The sequence below is a fragment of the Watersipora subatra genome, chromosome 2 (assembly GCF_963576615.1).
Source record: "Watersipora subatra chromosome 2, tzWatSuba1.1, whole genome shotgun sequence".
Taxonomy (NCBI): domain Eukaryota; kingdom Metazoa; phylum Bryozoa; class Gymnolaemata; order Cheilostomatida; family Watersiporidae; genus Watersipora; species Watersipora subatra.
The window spans coordinates 34,489,542-34,505,854 of record NC_088709.1 but is presented as its reverse complement, the minus strand read 5'-3'; the positions used below and the strand labels follow the sequence as shown (position 1 = coordinate 34,505,854).

At 36.6% G+C, this 16,313-nt stretch overlaps 1 long non-coding RNA gene across 2 annotated transcripts in view; it reads right to left on the bottom strand.

The window, feature by feature from the left end:
* The window catches only part of LOC137386911 (uncharacterized), a 203,466-nt gene that overhangs the window by 135,782 nt on the left and 51,371 nt on the right, over positions 1-16,313 (bottom strand). The window lies entirely within an intron of this gene.

The following is a 16,313-nucleotide window of genomic DNA, read 5'->3' as shown; positions in this document are numbered from 1 at the left end:
TTGGAACCATTTCATATTCTTCTGGCTGTTCAACACTTTCCACAATGTCTTCTGACCTTAAAAAGGATTTTTTGCACAGATAGTGGATATTGACATTCAAACAATTTTTTAGCAGAGCAAAACTTTTACCCAATGCAACTTTGAATAGAAACTTTCAACGCAAATAAAGATAAATCGCGTGTACTCAAAATATGTAGTAACACATTTTCCATTGCAAATGCGGAAACCTTTTCCCTACATCCATCGAAGTGTCAAGACCGCGCTAAAAAGGAACTACTATTAGCCTGATACAGTTACCAAATATTTCTATGGTGTTGCAATTGAAGTTTTTAAAGTTTGCCCTCGGACAAACTGTTGTTTTTCTCGAGTTTCCCCCACCCTTAATCGGAGTGAGCAAAATAACAGCTTGCCACAATACACACTGCATTCGATGCATCAGCTGCACTGAAAGGGGGTTGGTCTCTTCCACCTAGGCGGCCTGGTTGCGATAATATGTCGGTCGCTCCATTGGTAATCAACGATTTATCCCAAAAATTTAAGTAGAAAAAATAAAATAAAAATGCTAACATTAACGTATCTTTAAACTGCAACCGAGGTTGCAAAAAGTCATACTGTGATGGCCTGATCCGGCTAATGTTGAACTTCTGTAGCAGAGGCTATGGTAACTAAATTTCGGAATCCATATAATTGATCTATTTACAATCTAATTCACTAAAAACAATGAATGAGCCAGCAATGAAACTGAATTTACTTTAGAACAAAAAACTGACTTATACAAGAATACAAATACAACTGACTGAGCGCACAAATAACATGTTTAGTTGCCGTTGTTGCCTAAGTTCTTAAGTTCTATTAAAGTCTACCACAAAGACTGGTCCCTGGCTAAACGTTTTCGTCTTATTTTTTTCTACATAAATTTTTGGGTTAAATCCCTAATGACTACCAATAGGGCGGCTGACATAACATCGTAGCCAAGCCGCATAGGCGGAAGACAACAGCTCCCTTTCAGTGCAGCTGATGCATCGAATGCAGTGTGTATTGTGGCAAGCTGTTATTTTGCTCACTCCGATTGAGGGTAGGGGAAACTCGAGAAAAACAACAGTTTGTCCGAGGGCAAACTAGGGCCACTGTATTCCCAATACCTGTCCTCATGGTAGCTTCAATACTTGTCGATTTGGTATCTTCACTAACTGTCATCATGGTATTCGTAATAATTATTAACATTGTTTTTATAACAATTATTTGCATATTATCCCACGACCAAACGAGCGGAGCGAAGTTTGAGAGTTTTTATGATAAATGCATGTGCACACAACTTACGAAAATTATTCATCAACGCTGCAAACCCTTGTTTCGAAATCTCATCAACAAATTTAATCATCGTTTTGTAGAGTCGTTAAAGTATAATAATGATACAAAACACATATAAGCCTATTTAAATATGTCACCAAGTCTTTGTAAACCGTTGACAGTATCTTTAAACTTACCCATCTGATCGGATTATACACAAGTAGACAGATTAATTTGGCGGAAAATCGTTATTAAAACTGGCCAAGCCTTACTTTTATCAAAATTAAGACCGGCAAACGAAACGCCGAGCGACAGGGAATAGAACCAATAAGTCGTGCGCATTTCACGAAAAAAATAATGTGCACATTTCACCAGTCTATAGCATTGCCGAAGGTTTCTGTAATTAACGTAGAAGTACTGAAATGTAATTGAAGTGTTGAAGTGTAATAGTCACACTAACCACATCGATGATGGGCAATATGTTACTGTTATTATTTTTTCTAAATAGTTTTGTTAAATAGATTTTCTAAAAATCTATATAAATATCACAACTTTTTGATATTGTTAGCTATGACGTTTTGAAACGTAAACAAAATTGTGCATTGGTTTTCTATTATTACTGTATTACTATATTAATAATATTGGTTATTCTAATAATATCAGTTCATTTTAATGCTAATATTGGCTAATATTGCATTTCTCCTATTGTAGGGGGAAAAATATAAACATACTCTTTTTCTTTCATTATTGCTGTTTGTTGTATATAATAATACCCACACCCAGTACATTACAGCTACCATTGCAGTTATCCTATTGCACTGCAGTGCCATTTGACTGCTAATATTGCATTTCTCAACCATCAGTACCCTTTCTTTTTTCCAATATCACTGGTCGTGGGCTGTATGATAGGGGAATTTCTAGTTGTTAGAAATACCCACCCACTGGGTCTTGTTCAAATAGTATTGCATCATTTGTTTTACAGAGTTGATTGTATTTGTGCAGCGAAAGCTGAACACTATTTGATGAAAGGTGAATTTTTTGCATATCTCCCTGCTATCTAGACGATGATCTGAACCAACAAATAGATCCTGTTGTTTAATAGAGCCGATGAGAAATGGTTAGCAATAGTTTATTGTTGCATAGCTCAATGTTATTCTTATGCCTCCTGTGTACACAGATTGGTGAGAGATAATAGTAAAGTGAACAGAATAGTGAGAGACTGGTTACCTAACATGAAGGCTGTCAAAGACAGAATATTTTTCTGATAAATACATTGTAGCACACTTTTGAGACAGTCGGGTGTAAACCATGAGGACAAATTCCCTTTCACCTCTTCTACTGAGTGCTGCAGCAATATAAGAAATCATAAACAGAAGTTTGTTGTACATCTTCAATTTTGCTTCAGTAAATCGTCAAATAATGTTTGTTTTCTAACGCGTGTCCATTTTAATTAGCTTCCTGACCACCTATGTATTAGTTTCCTCCTAAATTATTTAACATTTTTCACACGCGGTGCTGAAATGAACGATAAAAACCATGTTGAATGTGTGTAAAATGTGTGTATTTTAAAAAGGAAATGGTGCATTTAGCATTATATGAATTGTTTCATTTTTCATTGCAATATTTTATCAGCGAAATATGCAAATGGCGAGGTCAGCCTGTAAGGAAGTCAAATGTATGACCTTGTGAACAGTTTGCAACATGTTTTATTCATAGCTATTGCTATTAACTTATTGAAGAGAACTATCATCTGCACATTGATAGTGCATATGCAACTGACAGCTCATTAGCTCAAGTACAGAAAACTTTCACTAAAACTAGTATACAGGCTACTTTGTAACAATATGATTAGTCTCGTATGTTTGGTCCACTGTTGTACAAGATTGAGAGTGTTAGTAGTATGCTGGCCCGTCTATTAGTTGTGACTGCTTCCGCCTGTCAATATTTTTTAGGGTTTTCTGCTCCTCATACCCTCCAGCTATTGGCAAAATTGTTGTCACCAATGAAGACTACTTCTGCGTACATGGTGAAGTGAAGTACCTTACTGATCAGGTAAGTATGAGTCTAGGGCCAGCTTTGTTATTTTAAGCTGTTTGCATAATGGAGAACGCAGAAAGATTATTTCAAAACGCTATCAAATTTGCCAGGTTTTTCTTGTTCCATAATTATCAAAACAGTTGACAGTCTTGACAGCTTTAAAAGTCCAAAAGTCTCGTGTAAAAACGTGAAGCTGCCTATAAGGGTTGGTAGTCAGCATTGCCTCGCATTGAAAGGATTGTTTCTGTCATGAATAGTTTATTAAAGGTGAACTGACAACATAAATTTTTGTTGCCCTCTAACAGCAGCACATGACATTACATATATGAAGTTTCAATAATATTTTGTTATAAATTTTAACCAAATTACAGGTTTTATGAACATTTTAAAGTCATGAATATGAATAGAGATGCTGTAAAATGATCTTGGTAAAATAGCGACCAACGATGGCTGCGACGATATGTACGTACTTATATTATAATTGCTCAATTTTTTAACTAGATTATTTAAAATTGTCTGTCCACAATCCTTATTATGGAAAGCAGAGCATGCGTTTATATGTTTTGAACAGATGACTTACGGTAATACCCAACTTTTACACACTTTTCAATTTCATATTGGTGTTAAGGAATATGTAATTCTGTTGCAATTTGCGCTCCGTATGATGTCCGCTCCACATGATGTCCACTTCACATGATGTACGCTCCACATGATGTACACTCCACATGATGTAAGCTCCACATGACGTACGCTCCACATTATGTACGCTCCACATTATGTACACTCCACATGATGTACGCTCCATGTGATGTACGCTCCACATGATGTCCGCTCCACAATATGTTCGCTCCACATTATGTCCGCTCCACATGATGTACGCTCCACATGATGTACACTCCACATAATGTACGTTCCACATGATGTACGTTCTACATGATGTACGAACTTGCCGGCATAGTGTGTAATTCTCTAGAGCCAGCAATCGAAAGTTAGTGCGAAACGTGTATATATGGCAAAGGCTTTCTGTATTTATTGAATCTGCTTCAACCTTGCATAATAATTAAATGCCATGTTGAGTAATCATAACAATGTAGGTGATTTGATGGGGTGACTTTAAAATTGGTGACTAGATAGGGGAATGTGCTAGAATTGTTGTCAGATCTTTTGAGATACGAGCATAGAAGCAAGTTCTCGGTGGCCACCATGCGAGTAAGGTAGTCGTTAAAACAGTTTGTTTTCCATGTCCACCATCCGGAACCAGCCTACATGTTATATAATATCTTTACCATGTAATATCATAATATAATACCCTTTTAATGCTATGTATAATTCATTGCTAGGGGGCAATGAAATACCTTTTTGGAGTTTTCTTTTAGTGTTGGGCCGGTATATAATTTATTGTCAGATAGGATATCCTTGCACTTATTTTTTGGTTTTCCCGATGTCGGTGTCCTCGGTATTTACTATCTTCGGTATCCTTTGCCAGCTAAGAAAGTTCGGTATTGTAGTTTGGTAAATGGTTTTCAGTGTGTGTTTAACTTCAGCTTACCTACTGCCCATTTTTATATAACACAGGTGGAGATAAATCAAATATAAAACAAATATATCAAACATCAAATATCAAATGGGGGTTTCATCAAATATAAAATGTAATATATGTTTTATATTTGATAAAATATAAAACGTATATTACGTTTTACATTTTATCAATGTAAGACGTAATACAAATACTAACGACCAAAAAATATTGCTACTTTCTGATAACTTCTACTAAAATGTTGTGTGAGTTCATCTTTAAGTACCTTTAAGTACCTTTAAGTACCTTTAAGTACCAGTCTTGTTACTTGGATTAACCAGCTCAGATGTTACAAAGTTTAGCATCGCCATATGATGTGTTTTAGCTGGTTTTTACTATGACAACAACTGCATTCGTCTGTCTGAGTAAAGCCACAGAAAGAGTGCGAAAAATATTCCACCACAAATGATTTGAACTTCCAACATTTAGTTTACACACAACCACCTGAGCTAAACATTTACCTCTTAGAATTTCGGAATACTTATAACACGCTTATTCTTTGGGTTTTATCGACACACCTGTCGTTCTCTCATGCCACACTGGTCTGTGAGGTTACTAGCCCAGTTACTAGATGGTATGGAAGCATCATGCCTGTCAAATACAAAAATCTATCCGGATAACCATTTACTGATAGGCTTTCACGGATAAATACCGATCATATCAAACCGGCCGCGGATAACTAGCTGTCACCAAAAATGATTGGTTTTCCGGCTACTGATAATCTTTCGGTGTCGGTAAGAGCGGATAACTCCTTACCGGCCCAACGCTAGTCTGTAGCCTAGGTTGCTGTGATTTCAATGAAACTAGGTCTTTTGTTTCCGATCTTACCGTGCACAGTTGTCCTAGTTGCTCTTGCAGCAGCGATTACTTTGTATAGTTGTCTTAAGGTAGCGAGTTGTTTAATTACAAGAAAGAATATGACAGAGTGTGAGGGAATAAAGGCTATCTATCATGACTGTGTATATAGTATTACGTGCTTTAGGTAATATGGTACGGGCAGCATCTATGGCATGTCTTTAGGAGTCGACAGTTCTCTCACAACCTCCCCTGTCACTTCCTATGGATATTTATTTCTTCTGCGAGTCTTACGTCTATTATAGATATGCTGTCATGTGACTTGTTCACGGTACCCATTATCATTCATCATCATCTATCTTTACTTTTCAAAGACTCGGGCAGATCCAGGCTTGTTGCTAACATTGTTATTTTATAAATTAATTCTTAGTTATTGATTGGCCAACATCCTTCTTTAATAATTTCTATAGTTTATACTACAAATTTATTAAAATCTTTCACATTTTTTCTAAAGTCTGCTATAGATAAAATGTTTGGAAATGTAGCTATGTTTTTATGCTGTTTTTTATTTTGCTTGAGCATTCAAGAAGACCTGTTTTAGTAATAGCTCTGCCATGATTTATTCAACTGTTGGATGTTGTTACAAATGTGTGGCATGGCAACAACTTGACATTCAGTTGTATTTGTAGCTGAATAAAATAGCACAAATATGTGATTGGTAGGTATACAGCCTCAACTCTTGAAGCCTTGAAAAACTACTACAAATTTGGCTGTTTTGTGTGAGGACATCACTGTGATGTCATCTACTCGGTCACACAGGTCTGAAGGTGTTAAGCCTGGGTTTGTTAGTATTCCGTGTATGGATATTAATGTGACATCGCTAGCACTCAGAGGATTAATTGGCTGACAAACTGCAGTGCTCGGCGATAAATAATCAACTGTTCATATGATTAGATCACATGTTTCTATAGTGTATTTTTTAGTGTAAAAAATCTTACAAGTTTCAATAAAGTTTTTTTTCGCAGCAGTTAGAACCTGACAGAGCGAGCTAGTTGGCAGCCTTGGACGTTGCGGCTTCAATTAAAAGCATTGAGGAGTCAGATTACCGGCTCATCCTTCCCTAGCTTTTGCCGCTTGCACTAGCGAGGATAGCACTGCTGCCAGTTCTCACCTTCATGCTACAATAACTAAGGTCCGGTAGACTTTTCTCGGCATCTGTTTTATGTGCATGTGTAAAGAAGTTTAGTGTAAAGAATTAGGTCTTGCGTTGCCTAAACTTTATAAAAACCTGTGTCTTTAATACACAGCCAATCACAGTCTACGACATAGTTGGATGACGATACGTTTATCGCCATAGCTGCTAGTACCTTTTCCCAGCATATGTTTAATGCACTCCACCTAACAGCCCGTGAAGGTCAACTAGTCTGAATAATTGGCATTTGGCATACGCGTTGTAAGATGGTTAGTATTCTGTATATTTCAGCGTGTCTGACATCTTTGACTAAGGGAAAAACTGAACTGTGGCATAGGTGCCTACCCCAATATAGGGAACTCGGTTGGAGTCATCCGCTCTTTCTTTTACTCCAATCGTGTAAGTAACATGGGTGCCCTAACTTTTACAGTAACCAATGAATTCACTGATCATGTTCTTGTATTGATCAATGATCATATATGATCATGGCCAAGCATTGTTCTTGTAATGAATGTGTTAGTTTCTACTCCGTGTCACAGAATGCTATTCATCTGAACACTTCCCTCATTTGGGTGATCAGTAGAAACTGTTGAGAAGGTCGCATACATAGGCGTTGCTGACAGTAACACGCGCCTCCAATCAAAGTTTACGACACTGTTGGATAGCCATAGGTCCCTAGCTATAGCTGCTAGTAACATACTTGATTAGGCTTGCTTTCTTGTGCGCAGTGCTGGGTAGTCACCTACAGAATCTGCTGCGTGTCAGTGGTTGCTAACAATCGGGGTGGGGAATCTGCTTACAACATAACTATCAGCGTTTTATTATCTAGGTACAACAAATAATTTTCCTTGTCAAACAGCTCCAAGGAAAGTTGAGAGACTAGAAGTTGAAGAAAAGAGACATGGCTGTAGCGGAAAGAGATCGACAAACTTGTTTGAATCCGCCCCTATCCTGTGTCACAGCTCATGTGGTTGCGCTTCATTTATCACTTCATTTGTATTATAAGACCTAAACGTTAGTTTTAGGTAGAAAGTTCAAATTCAAAATGGTTACATGTGAACTATTTGCCAGGCTAAAAATGTTTTGACACTAATATGAGTTAGTAAAGCATTGCAGAGAAAGATTTGAGGGCAGACAGTGTTGAACAGCCAGAAAGCTCGCAATGAAGGTTAAAATCAAAAGACGACTGGCCAAGCAGATGGGGCTAAATATTTCTTGTGGTTTTATGTGTTTCTGCATGTATTGTAAACATTGTAAATGTCACTTGTTTTTAAATATGTATTTGTAGCCCATGATAGTATCATACCATTTGATAGCGTTGGCACCGGTTATCTAAACTTTGCTTTTGATGGATCATTCCAACTGACTCAGTTGCTCGTAAAAGTCAGTTTTTACTGCCAAAAAGCAAGCATCAATGGTTGTAATAAGCCTTTGTTAACTACGTGCTGTCTCCAATAAATTATAGCTGAATCAAAGATGTGCAATGACCTTTTACTTTTCTCAACATTGCTGTAACATGGTATTTCTCAAATATATTTATTAAATACAATTGTGTGTATAATACAAATCTTGAGTGATAACATTGTTATGTCTACAATGAAATGCTGTTTAAGCTAAAATTTCAGTATGCAACTCACACCTCCAGGGCCCCCATGGCTTCAAAAGGTAAGTTACTACTGACGCTTTTTATAGCAGCTGCTGTTGAGAAAACTGACGTCCTGAGTATTTCTATTCAGAACCAAGTTTGCGTGTTTGTGACGTCATATCTGGTAATTTTAAAACGGTTATGACGTCACGAGTACAACTGTAATGGTGACGTCATATTCGCTACTTTTAGAAACTAATATGACATCACTAATACAACTGTATTCGTGACGTTACGAATACAGTTGTATTAGTGACGTCATATACGTGTTCGAATCTACCGGATATGACGTCACCATTACAGTTGTACTAGTGACGTCATATCCGTTTTCAAATATGACGTCACCTATGCAGTTGTATTAGTGACGTCATACCCGTTACCAAAATTACCGGATATGACATCACGAATACAGTTGTGCTAGTGACGTCATATGCGCGTTTGGAACTACCAAATATGACATCACCATTACAGTTGTTATAGTGAGATCATATCCGTTTCTAAAATTACCGGATATGACGTCACGAATACAATTGTCCTAGTGACGTCATATCCGTTTTCAAATATGACGCCACCATTACAGTTGTGTTAGTGACGTAATATCCGTTTCCAAAATTACCGGATATGACGTCACGAATACAGTTGTCCTAGTGACGTCATATCCGTTTTCGAAAATACCGGATATGACGTCACCATTACAGTTGTACTAGTGACGTCATATCCGTTTTCAAAATTACCGGATATGACGTCACAATTACAGTTGTATAAGTGACGTCATATCCGTTTCCAAAATTACCGGATCTGACGTCACGAATACAGTTGTCCTAGTGACATCATATCCGTTTTCGAAATTACCGGATATGACATCACCTATACAGTTGTACTAGTGACGTCATATCCGTTTTCAAAATTTCCGGATATGATGTCACCATTACAGTTGTATTAGTGACGTCATATCCGTTTCCGAAATTACCTGATGTGATTTCACGAATACAGATATTAGTGATGTCATATACATTTTCAAAATTACCGGATGTGACGTCACGAATACAGTTATTGGTGATGTCATATTCAGTTTTCAAAATTACTGCATATGACATCACGAATACAGATATTAGCTGAGATATTGTCTCAGTTCCGGTTCTCTACCCTCATGTGAACAACTGTCTATTGTCTTAGCTCAGGTTCTCCACCCTTTTGTGGACAACTGTTTATTGACTCAGTTGTTCGTAACTGAGACAATAGACAGTTCTTCTATAGACAATAGACAGTTCTTGAGACAATTGACAGACAATCCACTTCTCCACTTTTATGTGAACAACTGTCTATTGTCTCAGCTCCAGTTCTCTACCCTTATGGGAACAAATGTCTATTGTCTCAGCTTCAGTTTTCTACCCTTATGGGAACAACTGTCTATTGTCTCAGCTCCAGTTCTCTACCCTTATGTGGAAAACTGATTATTGTCTCAGCTCTAGTTCCCTCACATTTGTCAGCGCCAGATCTTTAAAAAAAGATGATTGACTAAATTCTGTTACATTATATAGCCTGAGGTATGTTCGAGAGTTCAGACTGTGCTTTCTTTTATTGCCAGATAGAGTCATTAGGCTGATTTCTGGCTGCAGATACTTTAATAAATGAATGAGGAAATGACATTGCTGTGAGTTTTTTTCAGTATAGTGAAAAGAAACATATCTTTTTCATGATAAACTCAAAATTTGGAAAGGTGAATAAATATCAACGGTTTCCCTCTGCAATGGCTGATACCAGCAGAAGCTGTGCTGATACCGGCAGATGCAGTGCTGATACCTGTTGATGCAGTGCCAGCATAAGGAGTGTTTTTCATTTGCATATTTCTCCATTTTGGATTGTTGTGGACCTTCATAACTTTACCTTGCAACGCCTTTTTCAATGGCATCTTTTATTTGATCTTTTTTCCACTTTTCATCTTCTCTGTATTTCTTGTCTTTTAACACTATCGGTATCTATTTTATTATAATACTTTTGCTATGCATGTATAATTTATTTTTATAAATAGCAAAAAACCAGTTTCTTACTGCTTTACCAAAAATTATCAGAATAACCTGTGCGTAGACTAATCCTATAACTTATCAGGATAAAGTTTATCCTGTATGTAGAAATGTCTTATAACTTATCAAGATAAAGTTTAACTTGGATGTAGACATATTTTATAATGTATCAGGATAAAGTTTAACCTGTATTTAGACATCCTATAACTTATCAGGATAAAGTTTAACCTGCATGTAGAAATACCCTATAACTTATCAGGATAAAGTTTAACCTGCATGTAGAAATCCTATAGCTTATCAGGATAAAGATACAGAATGTACCTGACATCAGATCTGTATGTAGACATATCCTATAACTTATCAGAACAAAGTTTAACCTGTATGTAGACATACCTTATAACTTATCCGGATCAAGTTGAACAGAGATATACTACTACTTACCGAGATAAATGTTAATCTGTGTGTAGACAATGTAAAATGCTAGATGTTCAATATTTAGAATAAACCACTATTAAATTTGTAATCCATTTTTCACATTATACATTTACAGCATTATTTCTTATTACTGTTTACAAAAATATTGCTTTACTAAAGTCTATGCCTCTGTTGATATTAGCTTAGGCTAATCTAGGCACAAGAAAAAATCACCTAATGCCAAATATATTTTGGATGTGTTCGTAATGCGCTTGATTTCATATGCTTAAAATGGCACATTGCAAAGGTTTTGTGCGACCTTCACTTTCCTCCACTAGTGCAAGACTCGGTGCATGAGTTTATACATATATTTTCTGCTTCGTTCATATGTTGTACAAGAATGCTCAAGTAACAGGCAATGAACATGCCCAGAACAGTTCTGCTCTCTACTGCAAATGTTCGTTTTTATATAGCTGGTACGCCCCACCTCTGTTCTACTTGGCTGGGCCCAGTTCAGCCTGGCTCGGCCCGGACTTGGCTCGGCTTGGCTAAATGCAGGTAAATGCCATCCACCACAATATATCTTGACACTCTGTCTATCATCATAATTTGTATGTCTTTTATTTGATTTGTAAAGAAATCTGGTAACAATTACTCTGTATCAAATATTTTGAACTTGTCATTATGACAACTGATTAATATTTACTTGGCTTTGCACCAGCTACAAGTACAATATGCAAGCTTGACAGACTTTCAACTGATTTTTAAAATTAGATGGTATTTTGTCAATTAATGAATTAGTCAGAAGTGCATTGTACCATCCAAACTTGATAGCGATATATAACTTTATCCAATATAAATCTTTAATACAACTTGATAACTCTAAATAACACATTTAAAAAATTCAAAAAAGGAAAGTTATCTGACAGTATATTGATGAGTGATCGATGCACATATTTTCTGCTTCGGAAATTCTCTCTATTTATTATGTAGCCATCTGTCTCATTTTCAGGTCAGTTTCGATTAAGTTGCAACATAATTGCGCGAAATTTTTTTGTGCACAGTTGTGAAAGTTCTTTCACAATCTCAGTTCAGTTTGTCGGCTACTTAGCTTTAGTACCGACTTTATGATTTTATGCTAACATAAAATGTTAACATAAAATCATAAAGTGGGTAAGTGGTAAGCATAAAATCATAAGTGGGATACATACCGGTATTTGGGTTTGTCTAATACATGTAGTTTACTTCAAACTATAAAGGCTCATGTGAGTGTTATTAGCAGCTGCGGCTTGTACGCGCAACACCACAAACTTGTGGTCACACAGTCTAACCTGCTTAAACTACACTTATTGTCATTCACTCCTTTTTTGTCTCTTTTGCAGTGACAAATTGTAGTTGAGCAAACAAGTAACCAATGAGTGGCATGAGCCACTATTAAAGTTTAAGCGTGCTGTGTTGAGTCACTTTATCATGTTTTTTATCATCTTTTGATCATGATTAAGAATGAATGTTGGGATGAGGTCTTCAACAAAACAGTTTTATACCCGAAAAAAGAACTGGCAGGCAGCAGTTTTTTTCACATGTGATATGAATTGGAGCAGGTGCCAAATGATAACAGGTACCATATGATATGAACAGTTGCAGGTGCCAGACGATAGAAGGTGCCAGATAATAGCAGGTGCCATATGATTTGAACGGTAGCAGGTGCCAGATAATAGCAGGTGCCAGATGACAAACAATCATCAACTGAGTTTCAGTCCTAAGTGTGCCACGTTGCAATACTAACTGCTCATTCATTTAGTTGTCCATATTAGGTTCAAAAAAGGGTTCTTTAAATATTTTTGGCAATAGTTGGCGCTTTTGTTGCTCATTCCCATGGCCGGCATTGTTGTTGCTTTTTGTTTCTGACCAGCTACTAGTTGACATGAGAGCAGCCGAGGACTAGTGGTCTAAAACACCTGGCCCATAAACAATGGCTTGAGGTTAAATCCCTGAAAGAAAAAGGCCACTGGTGGTGACAGTAATGACATCCAACCTTAAGTTGCTCTCTGCAACTGGGCATGTCCCCTGTAGTAGAGGTTTTTTACCACCGGATTCAGACATGTTCAGCTAAGTTCATGAACATTTTTTGTGCAACAACGCTCTTAAAAACCATACATTTGGAATTCCAGGTTTCATTTCCTCAAACGCACTCTTTTCTATCGTAACTTAGTCACAAACATCTAAACTTTCGTTGTAACTCTAGATTCAATTTTTTGCCTCATCAACCTATTGCTGATAAAAGCATGAGGAAATGGAGAGCTCATGGAATAAATTCGAGGGATCTATCTACAAGAGAATACATTGTGTTTTTCTGTTCCAGTTAAGCTTCCCAAAATAGACTTGAAAATCTTCACAGCAGGTTACAGCCGTCTGAATTTCTATCATATTTGGAACAGTAAGTAAATGGCACGTGAGACTCTTTAGGGAAATCATGAACATCACATGGCAGAACAAAATCACAAATGTAGAAATTTTAAAATAGGCTGGCCTATCATCAATGGCTGACATCCTTGCTAAAAAAGTCCGAGATGGTTTGGCCATGTAAATGCAGAATGGAGCAAGATCAGTTTCCATGGCAACTATTATACTCACAACTATATGATGGTGAGTGAAATCAAGGAAGGTCTAGACTTCGCTATTACTCCGCTAGTTGGGCCATGTACAGAAAAAGGAACAAGACCGACTTTTACACTCGAAGCTATACTTATACTCTTATACTTTTGTACTTTGAGTATGTATATTATACTCAAAGCTATGTGACGATAAGCAAAATAAAGGCAAGCCTGGACTCCGCTATAAAGATGTAGCTAAGAGGAATTTAAAATTGAGACAAATCAATGCAGAGTCATGACAGAGAATCGAGTAATCGAGTAAAAGCTAGTAATCGAGCTGATTAGTGATCTGTTATCAAACATAAACTACAACCATAAACAGTCTTAGTCACCTTGACTGACTACAAGGGAAAAAGAAGTAAATTGCACCCTCAACTCATTCTAAACCCTGAAAATGTTTTATGAATGAATGATGTCCTAGCATCAAAATGTGCAAACTTCCCAATGCAAACTTTCTTCTCATGATTCTAATAACAACGATTAGGTCAATAGAACTTAACTTGTTAAGTTGGCGGCAGTCAAAGTTGTACTCTAATGTAATCATATCGACAACTGTAACACAATTTGGAAGTAGGTCTACTCATAGCTGACCCAACACTTATCTGCTCTTTTATGGTGTCAAATTGACTCTTTTCTTTATTTGCATGGCAAAATAATACATGCTTGAACAATTCTTGTTGTGTTGATGCTGTCAATGCTATTTCAGAAAGCAAATTTACAGTACCAGTGCTCATGATTATCAGCACTAAGTGTTTTTAAAATCATAAAATCACTTACCATTCTCTAGCCTCCTTATCTCTTTCTGCCTCTCTACCTCCCCCTTCCTCTCTATCTCCTCCTGTCTCTCTATCTCCTCCTGTCTCTCTATGTGCTTCTGCCGCTGTCTCTCTATGTGCTTCTGCCGCTCTACCTCCTTCTGCGACATTAGATGATAAATAGACTCAAGTTATAATATTTATTGTAAAACCCTCTAGTTTAACGCCATGGCACTCTATTTTTCAACCCTTTTCCTTTAGTAGTGTTTAATTTGATGTGACGTTTAAATAAAGGGTGGCGCTGTATTTTTTTGATTAGCTCGTTTTTGGAAAGATAAATTTAACTTCTTTACAAGCGAAGCGATGCAAATATTGCCTATATTTGACACTTTCTTTCAGGCAGATTGACGTTAATGTCTGCCGACCTCTACATTTTTGCTTGACAGTCGAAGGATCCGACTGAGCTAAACAAGGAACTGCTTTGATTATAAAATATCAGAGTGGTGATGCTGTTAAGTATTTAGATAGTGTCGCTTTCAGAGTTTTAAAGCAAAAACTGGAGAGCTTTGGAGTTAAAAAATGGACATACAGTTTTTAATTTGTAAAGACACTCTTAAACAATTTAAAGTTAGAATCTGCCATAACAATGGCTGCTAATACGCCGTATGGCATTCCTGAAGAGTATTCTCATCATTCATCAAAGCACTTTCAAGTCTTCAGGTAAGATCGTAAACCAAGATCGTAACAATGGATATGATTTAGATTTTCGTAGCTCTGAATCAGCATGCAGTTCTGATGATTGTGACGATCGGTCTCATCAAGTATAAAATTAGTTGTTATTGATGTAACCGAGTCATTATTAGTACTATTTTGTGGACACGTTTCTACTGATCACTTTCTATTATATGGGTTCGTAAAGATCACAGATTGTCAAAGTGGCAGGCAATTAGAGATGGCGTTCAATTAAAGGGTGGCATTGTATTTTTCAACCCTTCTCTTGCAGTGTTGCTCTATTAAAGGTGGCATTCAAATAAAGGTGGCTTTTAAATAGAGGCTTTACGGTAATTCTTTTTATATGTATGAACAGAGGAATTTTCATCAAACTCAACAAGAGTAAGGAAATCTCAATTATTTTCCTTTATATTGTATATTGTAATAGTTCTACTAGGTAACTAGTTTTAGTAACACATGTAATAATAGCTGTCTTACTAAAAATAGTTACTAGTTGGTAGCAGAACTTTTCTCTTTTTATTTTCAATATTAAAATCTCGCAACATCAGTTTTAATGCCTGATGCATAGGTGGAGTGTATCAATCTTATATATCAAGGCTAAGCATTACATCCTAGAAAAGTCCAATTTCATTTGCATTATCTTAAAGGGAGAAACGTAAGCAAAGTACCATTTTCTATCACGCAATAGCTTTACCATTGATCCAAAAACTTTTTTACTTTTGGCAAAATAATAATATGTATTAAGGAGATGTTTGTAAAGTTGATTTAACCATCTCAAATTTATCAATTGCCCAGCAGGGTTATAAAAGATTTAATTTATTGAGAGTTGCCTGTTCTGTTCAATAGATGGTACAGAGGCTGTTTTATTTACCCTTGCAGCAAAGTAGGATCGGGGCGTAACTTGTGCATGACAGCAGGAGGAAAGGCTACTGAGATAGTTTTTGAGGACGTTAATTGCTCGGAATTGTAACGAAATAATCTCGTAATCGTTTCATTTACAAGAAGACAAAATATTTGTCTATGCAGAATTGGCGCTTATAATTGACGTCGTACTATAAACGAGCACAGCGATTACAATTTCTTGTGTTACCGTTAATTTTGTGTTGTTAAAGAGCATATTACATGTACTGGTGTATAGTAGCTGAAACTCTTACATGTATTACGGTATATAGCTGTATAACTCGAACGGCTCGTGAGAA